Source organism: Battus philenor, unplaced genomic scaffold, assembly GCF_028537555.1.
Source record: "Battus philenor isolate CCGP_79_NKW_IND1 unplaced genomic scaffold, ilBatPhil1.0.hap1 SCAF_10, whole genome shotgun sequence".
Lineage (NCBI taxonomy): Eukaryota > Metazoa > Arthropoda > Insecta > Lepidoptera > Papilionidae > Battus > Battus philenor.
In genome coordinates, this window is record NW_027181662.1 from 2,412,953 (window position 1) to 2,427,383 (window position 14,431).

Sequence of the window (14,431 nt, forward strand, 5' to 3'; positions counted from 1 at the left end):
AACCAGTAATATTTAAAATCTATTATAGAGGCCTATGTACAACAACACATCTGTTGAATATAAAATAAATCCGTGATAAAATTGATGTACACGAGAAAATAATTAAACCAATTAAAACTGTGATACTGTAATAGGAATGGATAACTGAAGTGTTTGAGGATGTACGAAAGGAATGGAATGATTGAGAAAGGAAGATGGAATTGTTGAATGATAGAAGGAGGAAAAAAGATATTGTGTAATATGGAAGACGAGAACGAAAATAAAAATTTTAGTAAAAAAAATTATTAAGAAATACAAAACCCTGTTCTCAATTAATTAGGTGGTGGAAGGAGAGGTCCCCAATAGCAGAGGCAAAAAAAAAAGAAAAAAAAAAACAGTGGACGTCACACATAGATTACAATGCCATCCTTCAACATAGTTGTTGGCAAGTAGTTCCAAACTCGTCCTGATATAAAGAGCCTAAAATAAACCTAAATCACTTACACATATCCTACCGTTCAGAGAATAATTAATTTAATAGCAGTATTGACACTTAAAAAACTTTATACAAACAGGTGGTGCAAAAGTAATGTCATAATTTTATCCGGCGGCCATTTGTTTATAAATTAAAAAATGAGCTGTGTTATTGAAAAAGGTTTATTTGAAAGTGTAAGTTAGATACCATTTATTGTAAAAAATTACATCGACCAAGAGAACCTTATTATTGATGCATAATTGCGAACCTTTTTTGGCATTTTGAATTGTTACTCGCAAAACATTTGGCTCCGAATTAGCAAGATCTTCTTCAACTTGTGTTTTTTTTGACTAATTTTTGTGTGGCGAAATAAAAAAGATTGTGAAAGATTACATAATTGCTATATAAGTTCTGCTAGGATTCCTCGAAGAGTTAAATTGCCTAGATTGAAGTGAAAATTAGCGCAATGTCCCATGGTGTTTGAAAACCAGCGAATTGTGAGCACCCTTAAAGAAAAAAACATTACTCACTCCTCCTTCGCAATACAATGTATTTTTCCCTGGACTTACTTGTTCTCTGTTGATATTAATGCTGTTAGCCTGAAGGCTTTTACAGCTTCACCGGCGGAAGGGTCCGTGAACTTCAAACTTCTCTGGAACGCGATCCCTCTCGATATTAGAATGATCATGAATCGTTGTTCATTTAAAACTAAGTTTCAGAAGCTGTTTGAGCTTGACAAGCTGACGATAATTGTTTTTTAATTATTTATTAGTAAGTGGTAGCCATTAATATATTTATAATATGTTTTTAATATTAGTGATTATTTTCCTTTTGTATTTGATTTTATTTTTTAATTTCTTTTGTCTATAATAAAATTATTTTGTTTCACCTACCTTCATTAATTTAAGCCTGCACCGCCCAAACGGTTAACTAGTTGAGAATGCCTTCAGCATTAAGTTCGCCATTATACATAAATTGTGTACAAAATTTAAAATAAATTACTTAATAAATAAATAATACAATAGTTCAAAGTTAGAGAGAACACTGGAAGTTCATCATACGCCCTTTTTGAATTTGATTATTATTTAAACCAAAAACTAGATTCGTTAAATTTTATTTATTAGTCGAGCCTGTATCTAAATATTGAATAACACGTTAAATATATATCTCTGCAGCGTTTATAAATTTCGGCTCAGTACTCCGTTCGCTTGTATTTCACACGAATATTCTATAAGCGGTTGAAAGGTCAGGGATTTCGTCATAACATTTGGTTCATACAGATTTCGTTGGACACCAAGCCTATAGGTTTAACACTGGCGTAAATAAACGCTGAGATAACACCGCCGGTTCAACGAACGAGTTGACGCCTCTATATCTTTTCTATGTACAGGATGATTATTTAAAGGTGTTAAAACTTTTTTTATTGCAACATTTTATGGAGATCTCTCTCATCCTTACATATGAAATAGGTAATAGGGTTTACAGATGTTTAGTAATATTTTCAGGTAAATATATTTATTTCATTTTCTCCTTCTTACAATTTCTTCTTCTATTCTTCATCTTTCTTGCTTCACTGATTAAAAAATTCTTTATATTTTTTTACATTTCTTTCAGGCTTCGAGTTACTGCAGGGTACGGCTGATGGCGTCGTAGGTACGTGCAATGCACGATGCTCTCGATTACTTTGCCGCGTGGATTTACTTGCTGCATTTTTAGTGCTTGTTTCTATGTTAGTGTTTGCGATGTTGTTTGTTTCGATGTGTATTTACATGTAACAAATAAATAGTGTATATGTATATTTATGTTTATTTCTATAACACAAGTTGAGTGTTTTATACACCTGTAATGTTCCATTAAGATCAATATGTATATTTCATACTAAATAATTAATTTTAAATACTTATAAATTAAGGATTAAAAAATTTTCACTTGGAACAATCTTGCAGTTACTTTTTATAATAAAGATGTATTTAAAAACTCGACAGTTTTCGGCGCTCGTGTGAAATTTAGTAAAGAAAATTACAAACTCAAGACATAACAAACATGAAAATATGGACAGAAGCTACGCCCGGTCGCCCCTTGTAGCAAATTACGTCTGACATTTTCCTCGAAACAGAGTCCAGAGGAAACATAACAGTAAATACTACAGATAGAAGGCTTTGATACGATAACATTTATATAAGCATGAAAGGTAATCAATAAGGTTTAATAATAAAATTTAATAATCAATATACTTTTATTAAACGGTTTTATTTAGTTCGACCCGTACGGAATTTATTTTTGTTTTTTTTTTTATTTTGTTTATTTATTTGGGTCAAAAATAGAAATTGAAATTTAAGCACCTTCCCGTTGTCAAATCGATCTGAAATTTGGTACACACATTTAATTTAGATGACAATACAATATAATAAAATCAATAACATTATAAATCTAAAATGGCCGTCGATATAAAATGGCGGATTACATATTTTTCCTTAACCCCCTCAAAATGGGTATCAAATGAAAGGGCTACACTAGTAAAACACGATGATTATGTCAAAATTTAAAATTCAAGATGGACGCCGTTCCAATATGGCGAACTACGTACATATTTTTTACAACCACCGCAATATGGGTATCAAAAAACCGTTTAACTTAAAAGTTTTTAAAATGTATTTATTTACTTACATAATAAACAATAATTTATATTAGGTGAATCTTTCAAGCAAAGCAAAGAGATACACGGGATATACACCCATATACGATTAAAAGTCATTAATATAAACTTACATATAGTTAAAACCGATAGTTGTTTGTGTATTAATGATGTGTCTAAAATAAATCGATAAATTATTGTTTGAATGATAAGAATCCTTGGTAGTAATGTCGCCTGTTTATTTTAATTTCGTTCAGGCTATATCTGTTATATATGTATATGTATAAATCTGTGTTAAACTTTATTAAGAGATGCGTTGTTTTGGAAATTCTTCCTGCTTCTTGACTACAAATATAGCATCTTCCGAATCATCGATAGATAATAAGTTGATGATCAATAAGAGTTTTGTAAAAAATTCGTATGTTGAAGATACGTATTTTAAAATAATGAAATTTATTATAATTTGAATTAAGAACTCTGAAATGTGAAAATATTATATAGATATATTTACTGAAGATTAAGATATTTTTAAACGGTTTTATTTAGTTCGACCCGTACGGAATTTGTTTATTTGAGTCAAAATTAGAAATTGAAATTTAAGCACCTTCCCGTTGTCAGATTGATCTGAAATTTGGTACACGCATTTAATTTAGATGACAATACAATATAATAAAATCAATAACATTATAAATCTAAGATGGCTGCCGATACAAAATGGCGGATTACATATTTTTCTTTAACCCCTTCAATATGGGTATCAAATGAAAGGGCTACACTAGTAAAACACGATGATTATGTCAAAATTTAAAATTAAAGATGGACGCCGTTCCAATATGGCGGACTAGGTACATATTTTTCTACAACCACCACAATATGGGTATCAAAAAACCGTTTAATTTAAAAGTTTTTTAAATGTATTTATTTACAGTTAGACGAATTATACAACGGGAAATATTGCCTACCGATGTAATATAAAACGTGGCCTAGTCTCGGACAATGCCGGGTGCTGGAATACAGCAAATAATAAGTCTTGGAGTGGAACCGACCGTTTTTAATGAATCATGAAGGAACATTCATCTGCTGACTTTGCTATTTGTTCATAATAGAATAAGTATGGACGTTCCCTTTGTGGGTCAAGATTCGAATATTGTATAGAAATAATAATATTTTTTTAGGGATATCTATTATGTTTTACTTTCTTTTGAATAAAATCAAGTACACGTCTAATGTTTAGTAAAGGATAAGTGTAAGTGATGAGGAAGTAGTCGCACGAACCGTGTAAAAAACTATTTACTGTTAGGGCATCGTAAAAAACAAACAAGATTCTAATTTTTTTTTTTAAAAAATAAGCAACCTAATTAGTTGACTTTAACTTAGTTTTGAATAGATTAAGATTTAATTTAGTCAATATTTTAAGAGTTATAAACACTGTAACATGTTAAAAGGTGAACAAAAAAAATTTTTTTTTTCAGAAACTTTCAACGAAATATTAATTATTATATATAATAACGATACTGTTACCAATAATCAGCCTAAATGCTTGCCATAGTTAGAAAGATAATATATGTCTGAAGACAAATTCTAGTATAAGAAACAATTTTAAAAAGTCATACATCTAAATAAAGGATTTATTTAGCAACGAAGTATTGGATAAAATTTCTATTTCGTTATTGGTTTAAGGAAGTTTGTGAATGTAGAAACAAGAAAAAAAGCCTTAGGATTTTCAGCGCCGTCCTCTGAACTTTAAATAGAAGGATACGATTTCAACGTGGCTCACGTTTTATGTAAGTTTTTATTAAATTTCAGTTTTTCAGAATTCTTTTCTTAACATACACGTGATTACTTATCAGCGTGATTTATTCAATATGTAACGATAAGCATTCAGATCATCATTCATCTATTTTTAATATGTTTCCTAATACTTATTGATTGTAACGGAGTAAAAACTTAAGAAGTTTCTGAAAATGTTATGACTTATGAACTTTGCGCATTTGACAGTGCGCTGTGAAGTTCGCGCGTTTGACAGATCAGTATTTATCTATTCCAAAACTAAGTCATAGATTTCATAAATAATAAGTAGTGTTAAAAGAGACTGATCTTTATGAAATATTTTATTTTTCTCCATTGGAATGCAACTGGCAGGTCTGTGGGGACATACACATATAATATATATATATAAATATATATATATATATATACATATATATATATATATATATATATATATATATATATGTATATATATATATATATATAGATAGATAGATTTACTTATACCCTGTACCTCACTTCAATATATAACACATTAACATAAATTCAGTTGGCACTAATTCCATGATTACATTTCGGTCAAATTAATCCAGTTTATAAATACAAATTAGCGGGATTTGCTTCTTGACAGTACATTGTTTCTAATTACTCTTCACAACAATCCTGTTTCAATTAAAAAGTGTAATACAATATTTGTTAATACAAATAAGTTAATTCGTGTTTCGAATTGATTGTTTAAATTCTCTATCTTAAACAAAATCTCTCAACTCTTTCCCGGTCCAAATATAAAGTGAAACTCGACGACGTTTCTCGAATTTCTCAATTAGAATCGGATTTTCATTCAGCTTACACCTTAGCTTGGTCACGTTCCCGGAAATAGGATTTCGTTGAAATAATTTTAATAATAACATATTGAAAAATACGATAGGGCTATGTCAAACAGCGTACGTATTTTTGCTGTTTGTCTATTGTCCTTTTGTACCGTGGTGGTACTGCCGCGTAGAAAAGTTACACTCTTCTATGATTGCCTTAAATACCGAATAGGAGAAAAATATTCACGAATGGGCAGCAGCATCTTCTAATAGTGGAAATAAAAATATGCGTTCGCCAACTTGCATGCTTAAAGTGGTGGTAACCGGTATATATAACACCTGACTTCCAGTTGTCAGCAATTTTTCTTAATGACCCTCAATTTTGGGGGACTCTTGTACTAATAAGGTATGTCTCTTGTACTAATATACAGGGAATCCCCGTCTTGGGCAAACTGTGCCAATTTTAGTTCAATCATGTTTTCACGTTCTTTTTTATCTATCATTCTTCTTAACTTATTTCATGCATTCTTCTTTTTTAAATAAATCTGAGATAATTTCGTCACTATTTTATGAAATAAACTTTTTTTTCTTAACCTTTTTATTTATTTAACAACGAAACGAAAAATGGAACGGAATAATTTTTTATTATATATATATATATATTTATATATATATATATTTTCTGTACGAAATTAAAAAAAATTAAGGAATTAGTGGCGGTTAAATAATTTAACTGAATTATTTACAGTTATAAAATATATATAATTTTAAAAAAAATGAAATAAAATGTAAATATGGTTTAGTACTTCATAATAATTCGTATTTTAATTATTGTAACGTAATTTAACATTACTACACTAACCTAACGGTACGGTATTCGTGTGAATATAAGCGATCCTTTTCTACGTCATACAAACAGACGAACAAAAATAACCGACATAACGAATAACAAAAATCTCATTAACGGATCATGGATTTACAAATTGAAGTGACAGTTGGATTACCCTCAGCTCGGACCTCACTACCTTACTACCACAGCTGTTGAAACTAGTAGTAGTATGCGATACATAGCGTAGTAGAAGTACGCTTATGTAGTATGCCAAGGCGTTACCGTAGTTTTACCAAAAATCATGGAAGACCGTGCAGTTTACCATGCAGGATTACCCCCCATAAAAAGGGGGGTCTTATCAGCTCTAACCCATCGAATCAGCAAATGTTTTTTGGTTAATAAAAAAATATACTTCTTTAGTTAATGAACTAGCTTATCCGAGGGTCATTCAAAGTTTCATTCGTTTTGTATGCCACGCGATCATGTCTCTATTATTCTTTCGTAGCTATCAAAATTGTAAAGAAGGCACACTTTTACGTCAAACGGGAGACGGTATCCGTTTACAAGACAATGTTAATGATAACAATTTTTACGTCCCCCGCTTCGGCTCGGCGGTGTATACCGCGAGGGTTCTTTTTAAATGCGCCGGGTTTATTTTTTGCTCCTTTCAATTTTCTCTATTGAGGCTTGATGAATAGTCTGACTTTGTAAGTTTATCATCCTCATTCCTTAATGGCCGAGAATGATGTTTTTAATGTTTCTTACGTAAGCCAATGTCGAATAAACGCCATCTCTTCTATATCTAGTTGATTGTTATTTATTTTACTTAAACGAAAATTAATAATTAAAAATAATCTTATATATAAAATTCTCGTGTCACGGTGTTCGAACTTGAACTCCTCCGAAGCTTGACCGATTTTTACTAAATTTTATACGCGTATTCAGTAGGTCTGTGAATCGGCTACTATCTATTTTCCATACCCCTAAGTGATAAGGGTTGTTCACCCTTAATGTTTTTTTAATTTTATGTCGAAATTTTTTGTTTTTATTTTTTTGTAATACTGCATACAAAAATACATGCAACATTAAATTTTCACCTCTCTACGAGCAACCCCTATTTTTTATTTGTTAATTAAAAACTTTATTTTTTTTTGCAAAACAACGTTTGCGGGATCAGCTAGTATTATTATAATAAATTGTAATCATTAGATTTATATGTACTATACAGTATTTAATATATACAGCCTATGGCAGTTGGGGCCGAAAGTTTCAGAGGCAAACACGAAACCGCAACCGTGCCTTTTTAAATTCACGGACCCTTCTACTTCGTAAACTCAGCTCCGATGAAGCTGTAAAAGCCTCCGGACTAACATGCATGCAACGTGGTTAAGCACCTCAATAAGTATAATCTGTTAAATGTATCATTTCTTTAATTTGCTTATGCTTAATGGAATCAGGCGTTACCTCACGGAAGTCCATCCTAAGTAAAAAAAGGACCAATATTTAGCCACTTCCGCACATGCAGTGGTAGTCATGCAATGAAATGCACCAAATGTGCCAAACACAGAGTGCTCCATGCATGTTTGGTACTAATCGGTGTAACATAACTCCTGAAGATGCCCCGTGGAGGTTGTGTGATTCGGAGATGTGTTGAGTAATTTGGCGGTGGCGGTTGTGTGATTCGCATTGTTTGCCGCATACGCGTTTATTAGCGGGCTGGCGGGCGGTGCATTTCTCTGCACGACTACCACTGCATGTGCGGAAGTGGCTAAATATTGGTCTTTTCTTACTTTGCTTACGTTTTTTGCTTTTTTGTTAAATTTTAATATTTTTTGTTTATACTTTTTTAAGGTCATACAACTAAAATTATGATGATGATAATTAATAAATTTCATCACAATTACTAAGGTATCTCTCTTGTATTTCATTGAAAAAGAAAATTGTACTTTAAATTAGAGGCAATACCATATTGGCCTGAAGCCAATATAATATTGCCTATTTATATATCATTTATAAAGTGCAGTATGCATAGCGGATACACCAACACCTCAGTACACGCCGCAAACTAGTACCGGACATTTGTAGATAAACTACCGGTCCGGTGTCGAAACTTGGCATGAGGTATGTACCTGATAATGATAAATCGTCAATTTATTACATATTTTAACTATGTAATGTTTAATTTAATTTTAATGCATATAAAAATGGATACAAATAGTTTGTCGTCTACGTTTTACATACAAGGTTAATGTGTATAAAAAATTACTGAAAAAAAAACAAATGAATTTCATTCCTGAAAAGTCTATCAAATAATTTTATTTTCTCGATCGATTCTCTTATATTATTGTAAGTAAATTTGGTAAATTTCCTAGACTTTTGTTGGAAAATCAAAGAAGAATAAAGAGTACACATGAAATAATTGAACTAAAGCAAAATAAAGAAAGAGAAGTTATTATGACTTCTCTTTCTTTATTTTGCTTTGACACAACTATGATAATTTTACAAGTCGAATAAAAATAAACTGTGATATAGATAATGAGAGAACAAAGTAATATAAATAGTAAACTAAGGAAAATAAATGTAAAAAGCAAAAATAAAAGAAAATACAAATGTAGGATCCTGAAGAGAAGGCAATAGAATTGAGGCGATGTACAAAAGAAAAGATAAAAGAGAAACGCAAGATATTTAGAAGATAAAAAAAGAGCAATATAGGGAAGATATTAAGAAGGATAACAGAGGAACATGACAATAATAATGTTCAGTAAAAAATTATTAATTGTTTATATATTCCCTGTTACCATAAGAACAAAACAAGGGCCGTATTGTAAGATGTGTATCTGAATTGTCATTTGATAAATTAATGAAATAGATTTCAAAAACATTTATAAAAAAGTCCTTCTACATGGTGGACGATGTTTTATAATTTTATAAGGAAACTGGAGAATAATTGGTTCTATTATAAAGTATGTAAATAAAATTATTCGATAATAAAACCCGTCTTTCTTGTAGGCTCTTATTATATCAGATCGCTTTTAAATTAAAGTTGAAGGATGAAATTAATGGGGAGGTCAAATTGGATCTGGTTTTATCAAATTGGACTCCTTTGGCATACCTTTTCACAAATATGGTCACTGTAAATAAACTTAAGTAGACAGTTTTACATAACCTTATCCTAGAGGAATGAATTAAACAAAAAATAACGTTCAAGGATGTACATTTTTATTTTCTTTAATAAATACCTTTTAGTCTCCAGCATTTACAGATTTTTTTATAAATATCCCTCTTTTCGGGGGAACTTTCATAGCACATACTATGTATGTATGTATGTATGTATGTATGTATGTGGAGGTGCGAAGTGACGAGACTCGACAGAATTCACAACAAATACCTTCGCAGTATTCACGGTGTACGTAGCATCGCTGAAAAGCGTCAAGAAAGCAAACTACGTTAGTTTCGACACGTAAAGAAGAGACCCACAGAGTACGTAGTCAACATCCCATTCAATCTCAACATACCAGGTTCCAGACCCAAAAAGCGACCAAAAACTAGATGGATGGATGTGGTCAAAAAAGACATGCGGTTCTGCAATGTTTCCGAAAATGAAACGTCTGATAGAGCGAAATGGAACCGGAAAACAAAGAAGGCAGACTCCATCATCAGTTGGGAATAACAAATGTCAAGGAGAGAGAGATACTATGTATATTTTCGCGCTACTCTTTTATTGTTATCAATACCTTTTATATACCATACATCGCCTCACTTCTGTCGCTATTTCTCTCCTGGATCCTATATTGACATTACATCTTTCCGCTTTACTTTGATTTTTTACATTGATATCTTCAATTTTTAAATTTTATATATTTTAACACATTTATTATCATATAATTGTTATTTCTTCCTTGTTTGTTTTAGTTTTTTTACTTGCTTCTTCCTCCAACAGTCCTTGTTGAAAACTGAGGCCTCTCTTATAATTTATTATGTCTCCATTTTGTATATATGTGTCCACCAGAAGGCTGTATATATATATATATATATACGTCTATGACTTAGACAAGGGCAAAGATGGAAGGGATACGCTCAGAACATCTACGTGGGCGCCTGTACCTTGCACTAATGTAGTACCTTGCAAAAATAATAACCCTGTACATAATAAAAAAAGGTATAATAACTTTAAAAATGCAGCCATTTTAGTAAGAATTAGGTATAGCACTTACCATCCGTACAACAAGCGGCCACTTAAAAAATAGATAAACAAAAAGTGTATCTTGCATATAAAGTTAATAAAAAAATGGCGCCAGAAGCGCGGCCAAAAATACGAAACAACAAAACAGAGAAGCGAAACTGTTACACTTAATCCTCAACAGAGGTAATCTACCGTAAGCTTCGTTGTTTAGCCCAGTCCACTTACCAGAGATATAATTGTATTGGCATAAGGCCAGAGCACAGTTTCATCTCAAAATGGCCGCGTATATAATTTTTATTGCATCGCTTATGTCAGACGGTTGTTCCGAAAGGAAGTGAACAGCGAACTCTCCGGGCTATTTGATACTTGGTAATCTGGTACACTGCATTATTATTTATGGAAGTATATTTTTAAACTATTTATCGTAATTTTTTAAGAAACCTGAACATGTTAATATTTAATATTTTAATTTAGAAAAAAAATACGCGTGTCCAATAAAAAAACAATTAAGAATGACAACGACTAGAGAAACTAAATGCTGAAATAAATATAAAAGTCGATGAAACAATGTTTGTAATATCGACTTACAACTTTTTGATACTTAACAACTAACGATATATATATATATATATATATATATATATATAAATGACATGAACCATTTTTTCAATCTCTTTTGTTTAGACAACGCCTGCGAGTAGTTAATAGCAATTTTTGTTAAAAGAACTATCACTATTTTTTTACAAAATAATATAATTTGTTTGTGTTACTACTGTATTTAAAATAACATTTATTTCTAATACATTTACTCCCTTATTGCCTTAAAAGACATATTGTTCTGTTTCGATGGAAAAAAACGTCTACAATAGCTTTTATGTTACATCATTTTTAGGCTTTCGAATTCAAATTCAAACGTTGATTTGAATCCGGACGCCATTAGTGATGTGGTCGATGCCGTTATATTATGGTCTCGTAAATTGTAAATACTCTTTGCATATAATTTAAAATGCCATCTTAATAAATTTTTTCTATCGTTTTCCTATTCAGGTGTTAAATCACTTCCACTATATAGTAAGTTCATGGTACCAAAGTATCTATTGGGAACAGTGGCGTACCTAGGGGGGGGCGGTGGGTGCGGTCCGCACCGGGCGGCACTTCCCTTGGGGCGGCATTTTTTATATTTACTTATAGTTGTAAAAAGGAACTTTTTCATTTCAATTTTTTTTTCTTGAATAATAAATGATTATTATAAGTTTAATATTTGATTTATATAAATTATGACTAACTTTATGATTTCGAATATTATTCCTCGGTATATATAAATGCATTTTAGTCTTAATTTTGGATTCTAATTTAAGATAATAATTTTATTTTATTGTATTCATTAAAATTCGTTGAATTCGTAAAAGGATCTTTACGACTTTGTTCGGCAATTTTTCCTAAATAAAATTTTTTGATGTCAGTTTATAAATGTCATTTCTTTTGAAAAGTTTATATCATTACTTTGAAGTGAAATATCAATATTTTTTTGAAATCAAAAACCACTACTTGATTGACATATAATAGAAAGGGCGGCAAACTGGGAGATCGCCCCGGGCGGCAAAAGTTCTAGGTACGCCACTGATTGGGAACATCTAAGTCTAGTTTTAAACCTCCTGTGACTGACAGTGTGACTTTGATATGATATAACTTTTTAGAACTGGTGTTGAGCTGGAACCTGATGACAGCTTATACATTTTGACAATAAAATCTGTCACCACAGTCAGTATAGTTGTGTATAAGTAATAATAAAACTCATCTTGAAATCGTCAACAGATCAACTCACACAAAGTTAGTTCACAACGTATGTCAAACTCTCGATGTAGAGGGATCGGCTAGACCGCTTGAATGCCATGTCAAGTGTGCTTTTGCCAATTATAATTGGACACTTGAAAGATATCACAGACTGGGTTCGACATGTCGTTACAATTACATGATTGTTCAAATGAATTGTGTTCACTATAGATCAAAGCAAAACTGTCTATGAGCCTATATCATTATATTGACATAATACTGCATCCACTGCTTATATAAAAGATAATTTATAATTGTCATAAGTGCACACTCTTGTAAACTTTCAACTAGAACCTTAAGTAAAATGAGACGAACCATTCTATAAAGATGTAATATTTTCACATGACGGTCGTTATGGATAAAAAAAAAACAGCAACTTCTAGAAGAATAAAGGTATGCATTTACCCTATCGAATACAATCTACATAGAGTAAAATGTAAATAGCGTGTCAACACTTTCACATCAATCAAAATATAAAAAGTAAACCCGGAAACTCCTAGGTTCGAGAGGATTTGGAGTAGCGACCAAGAGGTGGTTGAAGTGGCGTCGATAGGCGGTCCATAAGTTGGGCCAGAAATAAAGTCAATGTCACGGGAAGACGGTAAGTACGGATAGCCCAAAGTTTAAAGATTTCATAAAGTTTTTTATTTCATTAAGGAATGAAGAAGGTTGTTATAGAAAAAAGTAAAAACCTTTAAAAGTATTAAGAATACTTATATGAATGTGAAATCTATGTTCATGAAGCTATTCTGTATTCAGTGTACCAAACATTACACGTCTATAACTTTTTTTTAAAAGCACGATCCGTTTGTTTTATGTTTCCTTTTTTTTATTTTGTTTGTTTCGAAACGCCACCGCGGAATGTGTAAACGCATGCCAAATTTGAAGCGACGCTTCTGCATGAGCTGGCGGGAGAGAGAAATTAAATATTTAATTCGAATACGTTGAAATAAATACGAAACGCTGTTTTTGTGGCCCAACACGAATCATATAGTGAAATGTTTAATCGTGCATTTGTTTTTACAAAATTTTTGCTTGTTATTTGTACATGTAAAAAGTTTTCGGTGTTTTCATTACTTAAACTAACAGTAATTGGTTATAGATATACGATAACAAGCTTTGAATGGGTAAATGTATTGCTGATATGTGAGCAAAACGCAATATAGCATTTACAACTAGCTCCGACAAAGATAGAGCAATCACTGAAAGAAGTTACATATCTGCAAGGATAGATATAAAAGAATAATTAAGTTAATTATGTAGTAATACGAATTTTAAAAATGCTTTTTCTCGTATTGTCATTGTGTATATATTACTTTTTTTAGATCCCTATAAAAGTGATTGCAAGTGATAATTACAGGCCGTGAAAAATTCAAATTTGAAAAGCGAATTTTTGGTTCCATTTCTGAAAATCAGTACTATGACACTCGTTATACATTGTTGCTACTTTTATCTGTATATTTTGCCAATAATAACAATTACTTTAATAATTTTAATAATCTTAACAATTTCAACGATTTTAATCAACTTAATAATTTTTTGTTATTTTTTAATTATTTTGATAATTTTAACCATTTTAATCATTTTGATCGTTTTAACCATTTTTATAATTTTGATCATTTTGATCATTTTAAATATTTTGATTATTTTAATCATTATGATCATTTTGATCATATTAATCATTTTAATCAATTTTATTATTATGATAGTTTTATTAATTATTTAATAAAATTGTTAATTTTAACGATTTAAATAATTTTAAAAATTTTAATAATTTTAATAATTCCAACAAATGTAATAATATTAATCATTTTATAATTTTAATGATTTCAAACATATTAATCATTGCAGCAATTTTAATTAGTTTAATATTTTTGGTAATTTCAATAATTTTGTACAATTTTATAATTTTGAT